We start from the raw sequence: 21,112 nt of genomic DNA on the forward strand, positions 1-21,112 counted from the left end.
TGTCCATATATTATTTATTATTTATGAATTTATTGACTTTGTTTTAGTATCTTTGGCTAACCAACATTTTTCAAAATATTTTTAGAGTCAATTAGATCAAATTAATATCTAGATTTATCTAAGTTGCTTAAGGTTCTCAAACAACTATGTGAAATTTCTTAGAGTTTACTAAAATTATTTAACATGTTTAACATTTGGTTAATCTAATTGAAAATTTTTGTAAATGTAGTAATACAATGATCAAAATTAATATTTTCCTAAATGTACCAGGCTTACCTATAACATAATTTATCACTTTCTCATTAATTATGCCCAGTTTTGTCAAATATCAAATTTATATGCATATGAAAAATTATTTCTGTAGTCTTAAAGGGGAAAGGCTAAATGATAAATAACTGAAAAATATATATGGAAAATTAAAAATCAAAGACAGGTAGAATCAAACAAATCACCAAATAGATAATTTTAGATAATCAATCCAGTGAATTATTGATTCAGCTTTTTACATTTAGATATTATGTTTCACTGACCATTTTCCCTTTGCCTTCATAGAGAGTATTATAACTGAAAGTCATTTGCCTACACTGGTAACTAAATAAAAGTTCTAGTGCTACACCTGGAAAAGACTAGAGGAGAGAGCTGTGGAATTGAGGGGCACAATATTCTCATAAAGATAAATTTATAAATACATTTATGAAAATATCTTCCAGAATGTAGTTAATATAAAAAAATCTTATGATCATGTCTACTTATAAAAAACTATATGTTGACCGAGAATGTTGTAAAAATAATCAAAAATTTTTTGATTAGTATCATTGCCATACCTAAATTTGCCACATGCTTTTCAATCCTTTTCTCTTTATGCCCCCGAATCTTTAGCAGCAGTAGCAAGCCAACCTAGATAGATTGAACATTCTTTTACATTGCATGATGAAGAAAAAATGAAAACTAGTTAGCCAAAACCAACGTGTTAACATAAAATAAGTTTAGGGAAATGTTCATTCAACTAATGGGCCATTTTCAAATTAGTACAAATTGAACAATTACTGAACTAACTGGCGAGAATGAACTTGGATCAATGAAAGTTGCTCTAACAATCCCATAAACATAAACTCATAGCACTTAAGTGGAAAGGAATTCATAGAGATGCAGGGGAGTACCACAAAATAAGACAGCAAATAAAAAAGGTATTATATATCTTTTATAAATTTGTATTTACCTAAAAAAAAAAGACATGAAATATATAAACCAAATTCCACAAACTGAAAGAGCCACAAAAAGGTGGTGATATATTTTAAAAGGATTTAATCAGAAACTGATAAGTAAAGCTGTCAGTTTTTCTAAGGATTCAGAGGATTTAAACAGTATAATAAATACAATTAATTTAAAATATACTTTAGAAGCTTTTGTCCAAAAATCGTTACAAATTGAGCACCTACAGAATCAATGAAATAAACTATAAAACAAGACACACTATCTGAAAGACATATTCTCTGACTAAAAATGCAGTATAATAAGAAAGTAACTATTAAGCAAAGTCTAAGTACGTCATGGATTAATACAAAATTACTGGACACTGAAATATTTAGCAATGAATGGTGGGGGAGACATTATATAATATAAAAACTTGTGTATTACAACATAAGTGGAACATTAAAAATTTTTATAATTATAATTTTAAATCCATTAATTTAAAAAATATTTAAAATGAGTTCAGTTTTTAAATCATAGGTTATTAAATAATAGCTGTATTAACCTTTTGTAAATAAAAGGCAGTAATAAAATATTGAAATGGAATAAAATAAGGTTCAAAAATATCAAAAGATGATTTTAGGAAACAACAAATAAAACAGACATTCATGTAGCAAGACAAGAGTGATCAAAAACAAAGAGAAGACAAAAATAAACAATATTATGAGTAATATGCCCACATAACAGGCAAGGGATTAACATCCACAATAAAAAATCTAATAAAATATGTGAGGAACTACAACTCAATCAAAAATTGAGTAAAGGAAAAAGGTAGGAAATCTATATGGGGAATAAAAACCTTTTGAAAAAAGGAACTCTTGAAGCGCTTGTGGGAGGGTAAATTTTCTGTAAAACCATCTTACCACCTTGGAGTGCTGCTTTGCAGTTGTGCAAATCTCCATATACTGATTCAATTTACAAATATATGCTAGAGACATTTGGTGGATTTAAATAAGGAAACATATAAGGATGATCATTTCAGTTTTTTGGTAATTGTAAACCTTTAAAAGGAATCTAAGAATCCATTAGTATGGGACTGGTTAAATTTTTAGATATTTATTCATTATAGATAGTTTTCAAAGCTAATGTTGTCCCATGAAAAACAAGTTTCAAGAAAATATAGTTTTTGGAAATTTAATTAAAAATTAAAATATTGTATATGTTATTCATATATGTACATATATATATATTTGTCTATACACACACACACACACACACACACACAGAGATATCAAATGGCTTTATGCATCCAAATTCATGATAGTGGTAGGCTTTAAGGAGAGATGCAAAGGAATAGGATTATGAAGACAAAGTGTAGGAAAATATTTTTTCCATTAAAATAATCTATATCATATGATTCTTCCTGTATGACATTCTGTAAAAGGCAAAACTGTAGATAGTTAAAAAGATCATTGGTTGCCAGGGGTTAGGGAGAGAGAGAGGGATGAATAGCTGAACCATAGAAGATTTTTAGGGCAGTGGAAATACTCTGTATGATACTATGATGGTGAATACATGCTATCCCTATGGTTATTCAAGCCTATAGAAAGTATCAATACAACACCAAGAGTGAAACCTGATGTAAACTATGACTGATGATAATGATGTGTCAATATAGGTTCAAATCTCTGTACCTTCCTCTCAATTTTACTGTGAACCTAAACCTACTCTAAAAAAAGGTTCTTAAAATTTTTGAAAAATGTAAATTATCTAGGATGATGTAAGATTTGGTTTATAATTTTGAATAGCATGATTGCTTCGAGTGAAGTAGAGAGTAAATCAGATGATTACTTCTGGTATTGACCATAACGTCCATCAAGCCTTATAAGAAGGAAAATTCTAAAGCTCTTGACAGCAGTTGTACACTTTCTGGTCTTGATGTTTACTAAGCTTGCTGCGTGAGATGTTGTCTCTCCCCAGATAGTAAGGGATCTGCAATGAGCATTTACCCTGGTTTATTATCCTGCAACTGACTTTTGCTGATTCCAGTGCTTGCCCTTTGGCTAGGGCCTGCTTTACTCACATCTGCATTCTGTGGTCAGATGATGGTACATATGGATATGTATTGTCATGAAGCTAAGCAGAGGAAGACAACCTGGGATAAATAGCCAAGTCTGAGACTTAAAGGACAGTTCTTAGGGTAAACTTACTCTGATACTCACATTACAGATATCATAAAGATTATAAAAAGTATTTAGGCACCACTTCTGCTAATGGCTATTGTTGGTGTGTGTGTTTAACAGCTTTGTCTACAGGTGAATTATAGCACTGTTTGCATGTTTATCAGTGCCTGTTTTCTATCAGTCTGTTGAAGCAGCCTCCACTTCACGTTTGTATTCCTCTCTATATGGTACTTGTTATGTTGTTTTACCTTAAGCCAAAACATAAATTTAAAAAAAGTCCAAACTACAAGTTGAGGACACCTGATTTGTTATCTTGGTGTTCTAAGGTTTTTTTTTAGTAGTTTGTTAATAATATGCCAGTCTCAAGTAGAGTGTGATCCAAGACTTCAATGATCTGGGTAAATCTGGATGTATGCAACAGGGGAAAAAAAACCCCACAGAAGGGCTATGATAGGAGATAGAGCCAGAGGAAATCTCACGGTTTACTGTCTTCTCTTAACTGTTGTACTACGCCACTATAAATGCACTATATAAGAATGGTATTTTTCATAATCTGCAATATTTAAGAATGGTAATTTCATGTTTTTTCTGCTGTGTGCATACCTAATTCCTGCATTACTATGAATTTTTCTTTTAAAAACTCAACTACCTTCTTTTTTGCTTCATATAGCATTCTTTATTTGTCCTTTTCATTATTTTGACGGTCCTATAGAGTAATGCAATCATAAGAAAAATGTATAGCTTAAAATCGTAGTTTGTCATTGGAAAACTAGCATGAGACACATAATAAGAGAATTCTCAGTAGGAACTTAGATGAACTGAGGGAGGCTTCTGCTTAGCTGACAATATTTAGGTTGTTGTCTGTTTTGTAATTTAAATTCCTCCTGCAGTTCTCTAAAGGACAGTAATTTAGATATATCATTTAAACTTCTACTGTCACACTGTCTTCCCACAGTTATTCAAGTTGAAGTGAAAAATTACTCCCCAGCTATTCTTAACCTGATATTTTATCAAATGAAGGAATATATGGATTGTTCTAGGGAGCATTTAAATAATAAATGAAAAGAATTCCAGATGAATACATTGTCCTTTAAAGTTAGAAAGGTTTCCTTTCTCAAAGGAGCAATTAAGATGCCAAGGCCTCTCCATGTTGACTTATTAGTGTCACCAAAAGGAAGTAAATTGCTGGACAAATACAAAGAAAATAGACATATGGTCCTCATGTGAATTATTCATGCTCAGTAGATGCATTAGTTTCTGTTGAAATGTAAAGAACTATATATAGAAACACACACACATACTGCCACACTCAACACTTTAATAAATATTATTTGCCTATAAAATATTTTATACTAGTACAATTATGAATAAAAAAGAATTTAGAAACTAGGAATCTTAAGAAGGACCAGTCTGGCTCTCACTGGTAAGAATAGGAACTTGAAATAAAAGTAATCTGTGCACTCATCCAATCCATCACTCAGATTTCCAGCTGATAGTTCTATGAGGTTTTCTCTTACACTTATTTATTCTTTCTCCTCCTTTAATATAGAACAGTTAGTAAATTAATAATAAGAACCAAAATAAGCATCATCAATCAATTTTTAAAAATCTTTGTTATTAACTAATTTATTATCTTTCATCTTATTCCCTCATTTAGGAAACATTTGTTTCCCAGTAACTTTGGAAAAGATAATAGCGATTTTTCATCAGACTAACACAGTTCATAAGACCTGATGATTAAATCCTACTTGGTCTTTTTTCAAATAGAGCAACTAAATTGTATGTTATATTGTATCCATTATCAGTTTCTTCGGAGAAGTATCAGGTATCCCTGAAAACAATTCAGGCTTTGAAGTCTAATGTACCTGATTTAGAGTCTCAGTTATCTCAATGTCTGCCCACATGAACATAGGCAATAATTTCCGATCTTTAACTTCTTCAACTAGATTTTGGAGGAGAAAATCTTTTTTTATAATTTCATTTATTATTGAGGTATAATTGACATAACATTATATTAGTTTCAGATATACAAAATAATATTTCAATATTTGTATACATTGTGGAACGATCAACATAATATTGATAAGTCTAGTTAACATTTGTCGCCTTATATAGTTAACCCCCCAAGTTTTTTTTCCTGTGATGAGAACTTTCAAGATTTACTCTCTAGCAACTTTCAAATATGTAATACAGTATTATTAACTATGGTCACCATTCTATACATTACTTCACCATGACTTATTTACTTTGTAACTGAGAGTTTGTATCTTGACCCCCTTAACCCATTTGTAATTTAAATTCCTCCTGCAGTTCTCTAAAGGACAGTAATTTAGATGTATCATTTAAACTGTTACTGTCACACTGTCTTCCCACAATTATTCAAGTTGAGGTGAAAAATTACTTACCCGTCAGCCTCTGGCAATCGCCAGTCTGTTCTCTGTATCTATGAGCTTTTTGTTTGTTTGTTTGTGTTTTTGTTTTTGTTTTCAGATTCCACAGGTAAGTGAGATCATACAGTACTTGTCTTTCTCTGTCTGACTTATTTCACTTAGCATAATTCCCTCAAAGTCCATCCATGTTGTTGCAAATGCCAAGATTTCATTCTTTTTATGGCCAAATAATATTATATTGTATATGTATATGCCAAAATGTCTTTATCCATTCCTCCATCGATGGACACTTAGGTTGTTTCCAGGTCTTGGCTATTGTAAATAATGCTGCGATGAACATGAGGCATAGATCTTTTTAAGTTAGTGTTTTTATTTTCTTCAGATAAATACCCAGGAGTGGAATTGCTGGATCATTCTATGGTAGTTATATTTTTAATTTTTTGAGGACTCTTTGTACTGTTTTCTATAGTGGCTGCACCAATTTACATTCCCACCAGCGGTGCACAAGGAGTTCCCTTTTTCTCTACATCCTCACCAACACTTGTTATTTCCTGTCATCTTGATAACTGCAATTCTAAAAGGTGTGAGGTAATATCTCATTGTGGTTTTGACTTGCATTTCCCTGAGGATTGGTGATGTTGAGCAGCTTTTCATGTACCTGTTGGCCATCTGTATGTCTTTTTTGGAAAAATATCTATTCAGATCTTCTGCCTATTTTTTAATCAAATTGTTGTTGTTGTTGTTTTGCTGTTAGGTTATGTGAGTTCTTTGTATATTTTGGATGTTAACCCCTTACCAACTACATGATTTGCAAAAATTTTCTCCCACTTGGCAGGTTGCTTTTTCCTTTTATTGATAGTTTTCTTTGCTGTGCAGAAGCTTTTTAGTATGAGGTAATACTGCTTGTCTATTTTTCTTTTGTTGCTTTTACTTTTGATGTCAGATTAAAAAATCATTGCCAAGGCCTATGTCAAGAAGCTTACTGCCTATGTTTTCTTATAGGAATTTTATGTTTTCAGGTCTTACATTTAAGTCTTTAATCCATTTTGAGTTAATTTTTGTGTATGGTGTAAGATAGTTACCCAGTTTCATTCTCTTGCATGTAGCTGTCTAGTTTTCCCAACACCATTTATTAAAGAGACAGTGCTTTTCTCCATTGTACATTCTTGATTCCTTTGTCATAAATTAATTGACCACATATGTGTGGGTAAAAAATCTTAAAGCATTCTTTACGTTTATGTGATAATTATTAATAATAAAATAAGTTAATCACCTGATAAAAGTAAGCAATCCCAATAGTTCATAATATCATTATTGCTTTCTTTTTATTATTTTCACTTCAGTCATTGTCTTTTTTTCTCCTGTGAATAGAGTTATTTGTTTGCTTTAGTCAAATATTTAATTAAGAACCCTCCTTACCATGGACAATTTCCCCAACTCTTTATGACCTGGTGTCCCTATAATAGGACAATTTTAATACCTCTCTCACATTAGGACTAATATACCCACTTTGCCTGAAATATGATTGACTATATTGTCTGACTTATTTATTGAAAATATATTAGCAAATGATTATATATGATGTCACCTCTTTCCTAGGTACTTGGATCTCTCTGTTAAAATAGAGACCTTCTGGATCATTCAAATGGTAGGAATTTCAGAGTTATTCCTTTGAAGGTCTTTTTAAATTTTCCTTTGTGTAGTGAAAGTCCTAACTAGTCATTTTTAGTTAATATCTCATATTGCTGAAAAAAATACATAAGCAGCTAGCTGGTGAGGTTATCTCCCACAAAGATCTCTTCCATCTCTGGGACTGATGATTCAAATGGGACATAAAGGTGTCGGTACATTTGTGTTACCACTAAAATGTTTAAATTTTGTCTCAAAGTTTATCTCATGGGGTTTATTCACATGTTGACATTTTGTTTGTTAATGCCCTAAATTGTCCCTGAAAAGTTGTGTCTAATATATGGCAGGATTACAGGACACTAAAACACTACTACTACCTTTGCCTTTAAAGGAGTTGATAATGCAGTTGATTATTTTAGTTAAGACTATTGTGAGAATAGTATTGGATAATATTGGGTTGGCTAAAAAGTTCATTTGGGTTTTTCTGTAACATCCTATGGAAAACCCATATGAGCTTTTTGGCCAACCCAATAAATATTCACGTTTAAATTTGGAAATTATTAACCTTAATTAAAAATTCATTCAATTTTATTCTTCCTAAATTGTTATAGTATATGAAAACTTGATATTGGTCAGTGTTTAAACATTGGTGTTGCATAAATATATCTGTAAAAAATATATTTATTTCTCAATCTTGTAAAATGCCTTCTAGATTGTACACCGCCATCATCAAATAGAGTTGGGACTCAAAAGTATTAATAGTATTGCACAGTATATTCCTAAATCTATTGATACAGTTCATAGGCATATGATAGCATTTAAGTTATGTCATACCAATCTTTTATGTGCTGAATAAAATTTGGCTAGGAGAATGTGTTACAATTTTCTATTATAATTGTAGATTTGTGAATTTCTTATAAGTTTGTGGGTTTTATCTGTATTTTTTCTTTGTATAATTTGACTGTATTTTAGTTACATATATATATATGACTCTTTTAAAATATTACTTGTGTACCCTGACTTCTCTTAGTATGTATTTTTCTACTTGATATTTTTGTCTTAAGTTAATTTTTTATTATAAATATTGAGGCACAAGAATTTTCTTCGGAGGGAGGTTCCTCTTTTTCAGGTTTATCTTCTTCTATCCATTAATTTCTACTTATTCTGTGAAGGTGTGCTGAGTTTTATTACTTAAAACAGTACATAGATACAAGGGAAGTGCTCTCATTTTTAATAGATGAGATTATAGTGACTATAGGGATATATTACAGTTATTATCACCTTAAGTTGTGTTTTTTGTTTGCTGTGCTTTTTGTTACTTTTTCCAATTGCTTAATTTTGTAGGATTGATAAAGTCCTTTTTATATAGACTTTTTTCTTTAATGGTTTATAAAATACACATATTAGTTTTTCCATAGCATATTTAATATTTTAGCATGAATATGTTAATGTCTAATTAAAATTAATTAGAATCTTTGGCCTCTTGTAGAATAAGAAATAAAGTCAGAGGGCAAAGATTTCTCTTTGAACTTCTCTTTTCCTTTTCTATATTATTTATATCTATACTTTCCAGTTTGCTTTGAATGGAAGATTTGCACTATTATTGATTGATTGATTAATTAATTTAATGTTTACAATAAATATTATTTGTACCTTCTGATTTGCAATATGAATTTCTTTGTTCACCCTATCTTCCCCCTCCTTTTTTTTATTTCTGGATTAATTTTTCTACTGAATTAATTTTTAATAGTAATGAATGATAGTCTTTAGTAATCCATTTACTCAGGATCTCTAGATAGTACATTTCTGCATCATTTCCCCAAAATGTTGACAGTGTACTCTTTCACTTGAACAACAGTAGAGAGTAACTGCATGCCAATTTACCATTATTTTCCATTCACTCTGAAGCTATGACTCCAGTGTTTACTGATTCATTCCTGCTTATAACATATCTGCTATTAATTTGATTGTTGTACTTCTGCAGATCAGTCTTTTCTCTTTGATTTTCATATTTGTCTTTGTATTTGATGTTCAACTTCACTATGCAATGGTTAAGTGATGATTTTTCTAAAATTAACTTACCTCTGCTAATGTAACCTGATAATGCTTTCAATCTGAGGATTCACATATTATTTAGTGTTAAAAAATATTTAGTCATAATGTTCCTTTATCTTTAAGTAGTCTCCGAATGTTCCTTTATCCTCATTGTCAGTATTCCCTCCCTCGATAACTTCTTTGAACTATGTGGTGGAGCTACTCATTCTAGCCACAGTTATTTCTCTTCATGCTTCATTTCACACTATGTTTATTCTGCAATTCACTAAAGCTTTTTTCAGCTGTGTTGTGTCTAATATTTATTCTGTTTGTCAACTATATGTGAATTTTTATGTGAGCATCTGAATATTTTCATTTCTCAGATCTTTTTTTCATACTTATCATTTCTTATTTGTATATTTTCTATTGCTATTTAATGAATTACCAAGCTTTACTGGCTGAAACAAACCACACTTTCATTGTCACAGCTTCTGTGAACCAGGAGTCCTGTCATGGCTTAGCTGGACACTGCTCCAGGTCTTATTAAAATGCTATGGTCAAGGTGTGGGCCAGCCTGCATTTTCTTTTGGTAACTTGACTGGGGAAGAATATGATTCCAAGTTCATTTAGGTTACTGTCAGGATTCATTTCCTTGTGACTCTATAACTGGGGCCCCCAGATTCTTCTTACTGACCATTGACTTGTGGGCTCCACAAGGTTCTGGAAGCTGCCCACAAGGATCTCACAGAGATCCTTTCACAACATGGAAGCTTACTTCTTCAAGGCCAGCAGGAGAATACCTCTAGCTCTATCTTTCTCTCCCCCAGTGGCTAGGAGTCTTACGTAACAAACACAGTCATGGGAGTGACATCCCATTATCATTGTCAAGTTCTATGGATTAGAAGCAAGTTACAGATTCCACCTGTACTCCAGTAAGTATACTAAGTGTGACTCGTTGAGGGTCACCTATTATGTGTTCCCCACAGTATTTAGTAAATTTCTTTATTCACTGCATGTTTTCTACCCTTCATACTTTTAGACATCCTCAACAGTATTCATGGTCCTCTGGGGAATGCCACATAATATTTCTATCCATCGATGTTTAATATCCTTAATTTTTTGCGGTTTCTGTTAAAAAAGGTAATGCTTGTTTGAAAGCTTATGAGCTCTGTAATTTTTATTTGAAAGTTCATGTTATATGAGATCATTTTTCTTCATTGTATTTCATCTTCTTGCATGATATTTCATTTGAATCTTTGCTGTCATCTATGTCGCAGATTCCTGACGTGGGTTTTACGTTAGGAAACTCAGAGTTTTGTACTACATGAAGAACAGTCTACCCACCCAAACTAACTTATCTGTGAGCCACAGGTGGCATAGTGCCTAGAGCCTACAATATTCTAGGGGCCTAGGGAAATGTTTTCATTTTAATATCTTTTAAAATCAGCAGAAAAATGAATATAATAAGAAATATATAGCAATGAATTTAGCCTGGCTTATATTCATTTTTATACTAGCACAGTCGTAATATATAAGTTCTAATGTATATTTATATTTTACTGAGGAAGGGACCCGCAAAGGCAGAATTCCTAGAACTCTTAACAGCCGTGATACTGTCCCACTGGACATTTTAGCCATATATAGTATTGGCTTATACTCTTCTCATTTCCAGAAGGAGAAAAATCAGTGTTCTTTGGTACTTGCAGATCTGTTTCGTTGAACTATTTTAGAACCCCATTCACTTGCTCAGTCCTGGGTCACAGTTTCTATCATCATTTAAGAAATCCAGATCTGACTTCCTGTCTCTCATGGGGCTTGCTTTACTACCTCTGTCTGTGTATGCCTGTGTAGGCTGATCCTTATTTTCTGTTTTCCAGTGTCACTGGCTTTTTCTATCCATGACTATCCATTTCTTCTCAGACCCATTATATTAGTTACTGTCTCTTATTTTTTTTTTCAAGTGTAGCTGTTTGCTTTGTGATGTATAGTTAAATCTCTTTTATCTGGCATTTCTTTGAATTAGGAGAAAATGTGGGTCACTGTGCTTTTGTTCACTCTGCCATCTTGACAAGTAATCTCATTTGTCTTCAAAAGGAAACAGTTTTACAGGCTTGCTTGTGTCCAAAATAGGATTAAAATCATTTAAAAAGTTATTAGTGACTTCCAAATTTCCAAACTAAATGATGTTTTCAAAGTCATTATCTTCAATGATGTTTTTACAGATTTTTATTATTTTAACCTGACTTTAGCACAAGAAGACTCTGAATACAAAATTTTTAAATAAATCAATGACATCTCACACATCTTGTCTGACAAAATAAAGCTTCTGTGTTCTCTGTTTCCCCTCTCTTACTACCTAAATTAGTGTGCTGGATCTTCAACATTAGCCACCCTAGATCCATTCACTGCTCTTATGTATCTGTTTTTGAGCCAGGAGACTGTCCTATGTACAAAACTGACCCTCTTGCCCTCGATCATCTGATTGAATTTAGCCAGTGATAGGTGCTAGTAGAAGATTGAAGGGAGGAAGTACTCAAAGCATTTATTCCCTAATCTCCTTCTCTGCTATTATATGAATTGTTAGTGGTTGTATTCTAAGGCATCTATTATTTTCCAGCAGCCATTGCCTGTAATTTTAGCTATTGCTCTGTCCATGTTCTGGCAAAGGCATCCCTCTAAGACCTCCTCATTCTTTGTTGGTGTGCCTTAATCCTATCCATACCTTTATAGATGGTCTCTTCATTAAACTCTCTCAATGACCCCATTTACATATGACATTTGTTTCTAGCTTAAAACTGTAATTTGTATTATATGGGAGTTTATGTTACATGGGGGTTACAACAAAGCTTTAACCTTAGACTTCTCTTAGTATGTTTAGAAGATAACTTGATAATCTTCTTTATAGCCATAACTTCAACTCTCATCAGGAAGTGGGCAACTTATATAGGTTTACTATGCAAATGATTATCTCTCTAGCACCTCAAATATAATATTTCTAATACTAAATGTTTGTCTATCTCCATTCATATAAAGACTTGATCTTCCTGAATTCCTTCCCTTGCTATTTGTTGCCAATATCATTCTACCAGAACTCAAACTGATTATTTGTAGCTGGACATTATAATAAAAACTGAATAATTATTTTAAAATATTTTTATTATTTAAGCTATTTTATATAAAGCTGTCAGATTAACCTTTCTAAATTATAGTTTAGATCTGCATCACATTATATGGTAGTCATTAGCATCATGTGGCTATTAACATGTAAATTAAGATGAAATTAAAACTTATTCACACTATCACCGTGTCAACACTTGATAGACATATGCGATCAGTACCTTCCATACTGACTGTATATTTGAATATTTCCAGCATTGCAGACAGTTTGGTTGGCTTAGGTCATCATAGTTCTCTTTTAAAAAGTAATCCATATTTTTCCATTGCCCACTGATTAATTCCAAATACTTTTGTCTGGCATTCAAGGCCACCACAGTCTTTTTATAATTTGCTTATCCTAGGTGATTAGCGAATGATAAGCTTGGAATTTTATATTAAGGTGAAGAGTATGGAGCTTTTATAATAGTAATAAGGAACAGATTCCTCAAAATCCTCTTTAAAATATTTTCTCTTTCCTTTTTTGGTGCATCCTTTCTTTGTACATTTATTCAACCTGTTATATAATGGTTACTCTGAAAGGTGTTTGGGATTTAGTGTAGTATACCATAATTTCTCTCATAGAAATGATTTAATATTTGAGAGAAGACAGGTCTTGGCACATGATCACTTAAGGTGTAGGGTGGTGATAAAAATAAATCTCAAATGTATTTAATATTGCTGCAGAATTTGCTTATTTATAAACTAGATCCTTGAGTGCCTACCTGGTCTTTCTACCACCTAATTTTATAGAAGACAGTGTTTCTGGATTCCTTTAATCAGGGAGTTTCCTTATTATATAGTTGCTGCTGAGTGTGTTACCATGTGCCCAACGCACAGTGAGGCCAAACAACACCAAAACGCCAGAATCTGAACAGAGAAAGGTTTAGGCAAGGAGATGGATATAGCTCCTGCCTTAAAAAAAAAACCCAAACTCCTTGAAAGCTTTCAGCCAAGCCCTTCTACAGGAAAGGTGAGGGAGGGGCGTGGTTGGTTGTTGCAGACTTCTTCTTGTCAGATCCTTTGTTCTTGAGGTCAGGTCAAAGTCAGGTAAAGATGTTCCTGTAAATCTCCACCAAACAAATGTTACTCTGTTCTGACAAGAAAGGGGAAGGTCCCAAGGTACAACTTTCACCTTTCGAGGTCCAGGCCTGGCTAAGGCAAGGGTGTCCCTGTAGAGGGTGAGTGGGGGTTACTCTGCCCCAGAGCATTCGTCCAGCACCCAGTCTGGGTCCTCCCATCAGTGCCCAGGCCTGGCTGAAGAGGCAAGATCTCAGTTGGTGGCTCCCTCAGGGCCAGGTCCCCAGACCCTGCCCAGCTGTCATTGCTGATTGAACCAGGCACCCAGGACCCAACTGGCCCTCAGGCTCCTCAGGCCACCCAAATGGTGGGGGCCAGGTCCCCCAGACTGTGTCCCATGCAGACTTCTGCTGCCATTAGGTTGCAGAGGAAGGGATGGGGGAGAGGTTCACAGGGCCTGGGCCTGGCCAGTGGGCGGTTCTGGCGAGGGCTCTGGAGCCCTGCAGGACACACCCCCAGCCTGTTTCCTGGGTCCCCAAGGTCACCCGCCAGCCCGAGGCTGGGTGAGCTGGCGGGCCCCAGGGAGAAGGCCGGGATCTGCCTCTTAGCTCACTCTCCACCTGACAACCTGCTGACAGTTGGCTTAATCCCCTCTAATGGTTGCTCATTGACAGTTGCTCGCTTGGGGGCGGGGCCACTGCAGCGCCGACCAATGGCTGAATAGCCCACTAACTGTCACTCATTGACAGTTGCTTGCTTAGGGGAGGGGCCCACTGCAGCGCCGACCAGTGGCTGAGCAGGACCTCTAACATGGCTCTAACTGTTGCACATTAATGGTCTCCCGGTAACCGTTGTGGTTGGTGGCGGGGGTAACGGCTGGCAGCAATGGCAGAGTGCGAAGGGCTGCACACTGCAGTGCTCTATTACAAGTGGACCAATTTTCTTTGCTTCTCCATGAAGATAAGTGGTGGCATCTGGAAGCCGAACTCATTTACCTGATTGCTTGGTCTCATGTATAACTTTTTCTAGGTTTGTTTGTATATTGATAGTTCACAGAAGTTATAGTAAACAGAGACTGAATTCTAGCCTGTGATAACTTTTTCTGGGAAAAACTTATAAAAAAATTTTTATTGGAGAATAGTTGATTTACAATGCTGTGTTAGTTTCAGGTGTACAAAGTGAATCAGTTATACATATACATATAGCCACTCTTTCTTTTTTTAGATTCTTTTCCCATATGGGCCATTACAGAGTATTGAGTAGAGTTCCCTGTGCTATACAGCAGGTTCTTATTATCTATTTTATGTATAGTAGTATGTATATGTCAAGCCCAGTCTACCAATTTATCCCTCCCCCCTTATCCCTTGGTAACCGTAAGTTTGTTTTCTACATCTGTGACTCTAGTTCTGTTTTGTAAATAAGTTTATTTGTACCTTTTTTAGATTCCACATATAAGCAGTATCATATATTTGTCTTTCTGTGTCTGACCTACTTCACTCAGTATGACAATCTCTAGGTCCATCTATCTTGCTGCAAATGGCATTATTTTGTTCTTTTTGTTCTTATTCCACTGTATATATGTGCCACATCTTCTTTATCCATTCCTCTGTTGATGGGGAAAAACACTTATGTTGAGATTCAGCTCCTTTTGTGTAATCACTTGGATTGGCAGGTAGAACCCGGGGTTGATATGGGATGTAGGTTGCAGATGAGAAAATAATGAAGCCTCTGGATACTTGGATGTGAAAATATGAGACCATATCTTGTGGCAGAAGTTGAGATATTGACTGGTGTCCTAGAATGCATGCTCAGTTCTGTGACCTATAAATTTTAATAAGAGCTTTGTAGATGATACTATAAGAAAAAGGATGAACTCCTTAAAATTTTTAGTATAAAAAAATGGACTACTTACAGAGCTGTCCACAGAGTTAATGCATGACACTTTTCTCTCCTAATTGCTCATTTAACTAAGTCTGAAAGTCAGATAGGAAACTTTTGACTTTAGGCTGGTTAACATAAACTTGATCCAGAATCAATTAAAAAACAAGAAACAAAACAAAACAATAGACAGTTTAACATGCTTAAATATTGGTGAAAAAATGAAACAGTGGGGTCTAAAATGAAGGGGTGAGGCAGAATCTTTGTATATCTCTTTTTTCATTCTGATATTCAGCATTACTAAATCCACTTTGTTGAGCTTCTCTGGTGATGTCTGGGCAAAACTGTGACCATTTCAGGTAATTCCAGATCCGTCACAGATTCTAAGATGTCTTAAAGAAATCCTCTTGCAATTCAGTCTTGCTAAAAGAGTGGTGTTGGTGGTTAGTGTTAGAATGAGAATGTGGGAATCAGTCCAGACTCTCTGGAGGTGGTAGTTATGTTGTTACCTAACATGAACAAGGTGTATTCATTAATTGGTCTGCTCTATACTCCTGAGTAGTAAATGAATTGGGAGACCCAAAGGTTCCTATCTGTAGAGGTGCAATGTATGCAGCACTGGCTGCTGGGTAAGCAGTCAATCTGTAATTTTGCTATTCAGGAAGGCAGAGGAGTATGAGAGAGAAAGATTAGATGGGATGATAAAAGTTGTATCCTCATTATAAATTTGCTGCAAGTGAGTGTAATGCCTTAGCAGATATCCAGAAGACCCCAGAAGGCCTGATGCTGTCAGCAAAGGAAAATAAGATTATTTAACCATCTTGCCCTGAGGCTGCTCTTTGACTATTAGGGCTTCCAGTAACACACCATCATCCATCCCCCTGAGATACATGATGACTTCCATTGATGGCAAGGAATCCATAAAAATGCATTACTGACATTAAGCACCACTAGGGTAAAGTTGCTTAAGTTTGTTTGTACAAATATATTGGATTCCAGTTTTCACATTTTGGTGTAAATAAATAAGAATCTAGTGTAAAATCACAAAAAATCTCCATTGATTTTATTAGACATCATTATCAAAATATTCCTATATATTCAATGAAAGAACAAGGTATCTTGTCATAAAAAATAATAGATGTGACACACTGCACATAATTTTAGTTTTTGTAGGAAAGGGAAACAAGATGAAGATTGCCTTTGATTGGAATATTTCAAGATAAAATTGATAAACAGTTTTAAATTGTGTATTCAATAATACACACCCAATCTGTGATTCCTTAAAAGTTTTATCCATGTATTTTAACTGCTATATCTCAAAAAACCTTAATTGTCCTAGAAAACAATGTAGTTATGTTTGAAGGGATTCAGCTTTACTCACCTTTTTTGCCTTGGCTAGTGAATGATGCTTTTCTTTCCAGCTAATGACCTAGCCTAGGAATGAGTTTTAACACTAGCTGAAAAAAATTGCTTACTTTAAAAAATGGGGGGAAATAGCCATTTATTAGCACAAAATATTTTTTACAATAATGCTTTGTTATTATGGGACTCTCGTGGGATACATTTTTCAACAATAGTCATGTAATGGAAGAGATAAATTCATTATGCAAAAATTAGCATTACTCCTGCTGCAACACTCGACCACATACGTCCAAATTAAAAATATCTCATCACAGGTCAAAATATCCTATTTCCATCTATGTGCTTCACTTTTAACAGAAATTTATTAGGCAGAAAAGACAGATACCTGTATGTATCAGGTTGGCCAAAATGTTTATTAGGGTTTTTCTGAAAGTTGTTACAGAAAAAACTGAATGAACTTTTTGGCCAACTCAATATTTAAGATGTACTGATTAGTTATTAATGAAACTATTCTCGTTGTTTGGTACCCCAGAGATTTTCATACTCCAGGGCAATAGAGCACAATGAGATCTGAGATGAGTGGAGTATGTCTTTCTTTTGTATATAGAGAGAAAGTCTGTTAGAGCAAGTACAAAGATCTCGAATTGATTACTTTAAAATTAACTTTGCCTGCATAATCTTTGAATAACCCTGCATATTTTCAGTTTTCTAAATATTGACATGATTCACAGACAAAAAAGTTTAATATTAGAATTCTGTTGTATTTTATTTTCCTGAAATTGAATGAAGCAGTGATTTGTAAATTTTTTTGTATATTTGTTTTGTTGCAAATCCAGACTATTTGTTAGAGACCTATTCATTGTTTATTATTATTATTAGTAGTAGTAGTATTAATAGCAGTAGTAATATTGCTGCTGTTAATATTATGCTACTGCTATCTGCAGCAGAGTTAGAATGTTAGAGTACTTTATGCTTAAGGAAAATGAAATATAAGAGTGAAGAAGAAATGATATACATTTACTGTATTGGGGAGGTTGGTAGAAAATTAAAAGGAAAGAAAACAAGACCATGACTAAAAGAATTTATTTTTATCTAATTGATTTTCATCTCTTAGAATTAATGAATCCTATCATTTTTGTTATATTTGCTTTATAATTTTAATTAAAGATATAAAACGTTATGTATGAAGTTGAAATGTTTCATTTTTACACTTTCTAGGCTTATTTTTTCTCCTTAGAACCAAGTATGGCAGACTATGTGGGTGGTAAAATATTTTATGTTAAATTTTTAAATGTCTATATTTATCTTGATTTTATTAGTTGAATCTTATTTTTTACTGATTAAAAGTCTTCTGTTATTCTAATTTGGTTGCTATTTAATTTTTTTCTCCCAGTTTTTAATATTTTTCCCTTTATTCCGGGTATTTTGTCATTTCATTATGTTATACCTGTGTGTAAAAAAATTTGTGTTCCTCTTGCTTGGCACTTGGTGTGCTCTCCATCTGAAGAAGACTAACGAGAGGAGTAGCCAAGATGGTTGAATATAAAGAAGACAAATAAAGAAACCATTTGTTTTTCCATCAATTTTGGAAAAAAAGTTCAGCTCAGATTGTCCAGGATATTACTTTCCTATAATTCTTGCTCTTCACTCCTGCTAGGTTCCCAGTGGGTGGTGCTGGACCTCCTGAGCTGAACCTCTATATATTTGTGAATATCTGTGTTATAACTTACATGCTTGTGGCTTGCCTGAAGTATTTTTTAAAGTAATTATATTGTGTGTATATATACATAGAGGCATCCATATATTTCTACCTCTGCAAACACATGCACACACACTCAAAATCCAGGTTCATTATTCTTTATATATAATAGTTTTTATTAAGATCTGGCTATATTTATTTGTTTCGCATTATTTAGAAGCATTATTTGTATGTGTGTGTTCATACACATGCATGTGTGTGTACACATATTCTGTCGTCATTTTGACGTAGAGTTGGGTACTTCACATGTAAACTCATAACATCATCTTGATTAGAAATTTGCTGTTTAAATGTAGGGATGTTTTCCTCAAGTGGAAATTTGGAAATCTTTTGATAATACATGAGATAGTTTAAATTAAATCTTGATAATTCCATTTCCCATTATATCTTTGGTATATTCTAAAATCCAGTAGAAAAATTGGAACAAATGTTGTGCTTTGTGCTCATGGTAACTTAATGGGAGGCAATAAAACATGATGGGTAAGACCACAGTTCCAAGTCAAAGCTTCCTGGATTCCCATTTGATTCTAACTGTGTGCCTTTGGACAATTCACTATGTATTTTTCTGCCTCAAATTCCTTATCTGAAAAATAAGGATATTAATATTTTCTCACAGGATTCTTCCAAGGATTAATGAGCCTATACATATATAGGGCACTTAGAAGAGTGACTAACACATAGTAGATAGTAAGCCTCAAGTAAGGACCAATTCTTGTTAGCATAGGGTTAATATTTGCAGTTCTAGGCTTATAGTGGTTTAAACACTATTACCACAGTTTGGATAGTTGATAGGAGTATTTTTAAGAACTAGTAATTTTGTTGGTCTGAATTTTAAAAATGCATTAAGACAAGTTCTATTTTTTCACATTTCTCTTTCAAAAGGTAAAATAAAAAACTTTCACTGTAATGCCCAAACCATTTAATCCATTCAACCAATGGTTATAAATCATTTATAGAAAAATTATATATAATATAGCAAGTACATTCTACCAATACATAATATATCAGGCAAGATTGTTCTCTAACTCCAGTTAATTTTGCATACATGTTAAAATCCTGATTTACATGAAGACTAAAAACTTCCTGTTCTTACATTTCTTTTATTTGTAAATGACTGTTCTTGCTACCCTGTATAAAGCCAGTGGATCTTTGGGACTGTGTATTTTAACCTACCCTTTAGGCATTCCATCTTCTAAATCTCTAAGGAGCAACTTCCAAACAATCTACCTAAGATTCTGATCTTGTCTAATTTGATGATTTATCTTTTCAAAATCAGATATAGTCTAGGTCTTTATGATTTAACTGTATTCAGACCTTGCTATTTTCTCCCTTCCTATTCATATGGCTAAGTATAGACAGGAAGAGTACTATACATCATAATTCCTTTCAAGTGTCTTTTACATGAATCAGGAAAAGTCATGGCAACACATTAGATGTATTTATTTTTTAAGTGCTTACTATGTACGTGGCACTGTTCTAAACCCTTGGGATCCTGTATAAGAAATACAGGTTATAATCTAGTGGGTTGGGGGAGGTGATAAACAAATGAACCAATACCTAAATAATAAGTTATGTGGTGATAAGTTTTAAATTGTAAGACATGTGCTGTGTAACATGCTATATACAACGAGGGGAGGTGTTGGGGTTTTGTTCAGTTTCTTACATTTATGTTATGAATAGAAAATTTAGCATTTTACAGACAGCCATGGCTTTTGAAAAAAGACTTTTTATAAAGATTTCACTTTAGATCTCTCATGTTAATTTTTAAAAACTTGTTACTAAGTTTTATTTTTTTTTTTTTTAGTATTGCCTATGTAGAAATTTTTGTGAAAATTCTACAGAAGTTTGGGAGGGAGTGTTAAATAATATTTATGCCACACAGTTAAATAAATAGGCTAAGGAAATGATCACATAATAGTTTATCCACAAGTTCCTTTTAAGAAATTTACCAGGTAAACTTGAAACTAGATATAATAATGATAATTATATAATGTTTTCTTGCTAGGTCTATAGCTATTTAATTCACTTATATAGTTAAAAAGTGCTTATTCAATATATTTACTGTTTACTGTGATCACTCAGATTCTTCGTGTGATTATAGATTGGGATGCAACCTGCATTTTACAATACTGATCACCATTTTATGACAAGTATTAGCCAGTCAAGGTTTCTTGTTACCCAGGTCATCAGAAACTTTTGCCAGTTCCTTCTCAAAACTTTAATAATATACCTATATGACCTTAGATTTTCTTTCCTTACTCAGCTGTCAGTTCAAAATGCCTGAGGCTGAAATAATATTTATTGCCTGTAGCAACCCCATACCACCTGCCCCAACTTGAGCCACCCTCACTTTCTCCATCTCCCAACTGTTACATTGATTATATCATATTGTATTTGATTTTTTTAGGTTGAATTTAAACTCCAGGTTAAGGTCATTCCTCACATTTTTTGATTTGTATTTCCTTTGCCTTTCTCCTTTTTAATATACAGAAGCTAATATTTCATTTTGCAGT

This window comes from Eschrichtius robustus, chromosome 3 (assembly GCF_028021215.1).
Source record: "Eschrichtius robustus isolate mEscRob2 chromosome 3, mEscRob2.pri, whole genome shotgun sequence".
NCBI classification, from domain to species: domain Eukaryota; kingdom Metazoa; phylum Chordata; class Mammalia; order Artiodactyla; family Eschrichtiidae; genus Eschrichtius; species Eschrichtius robustus.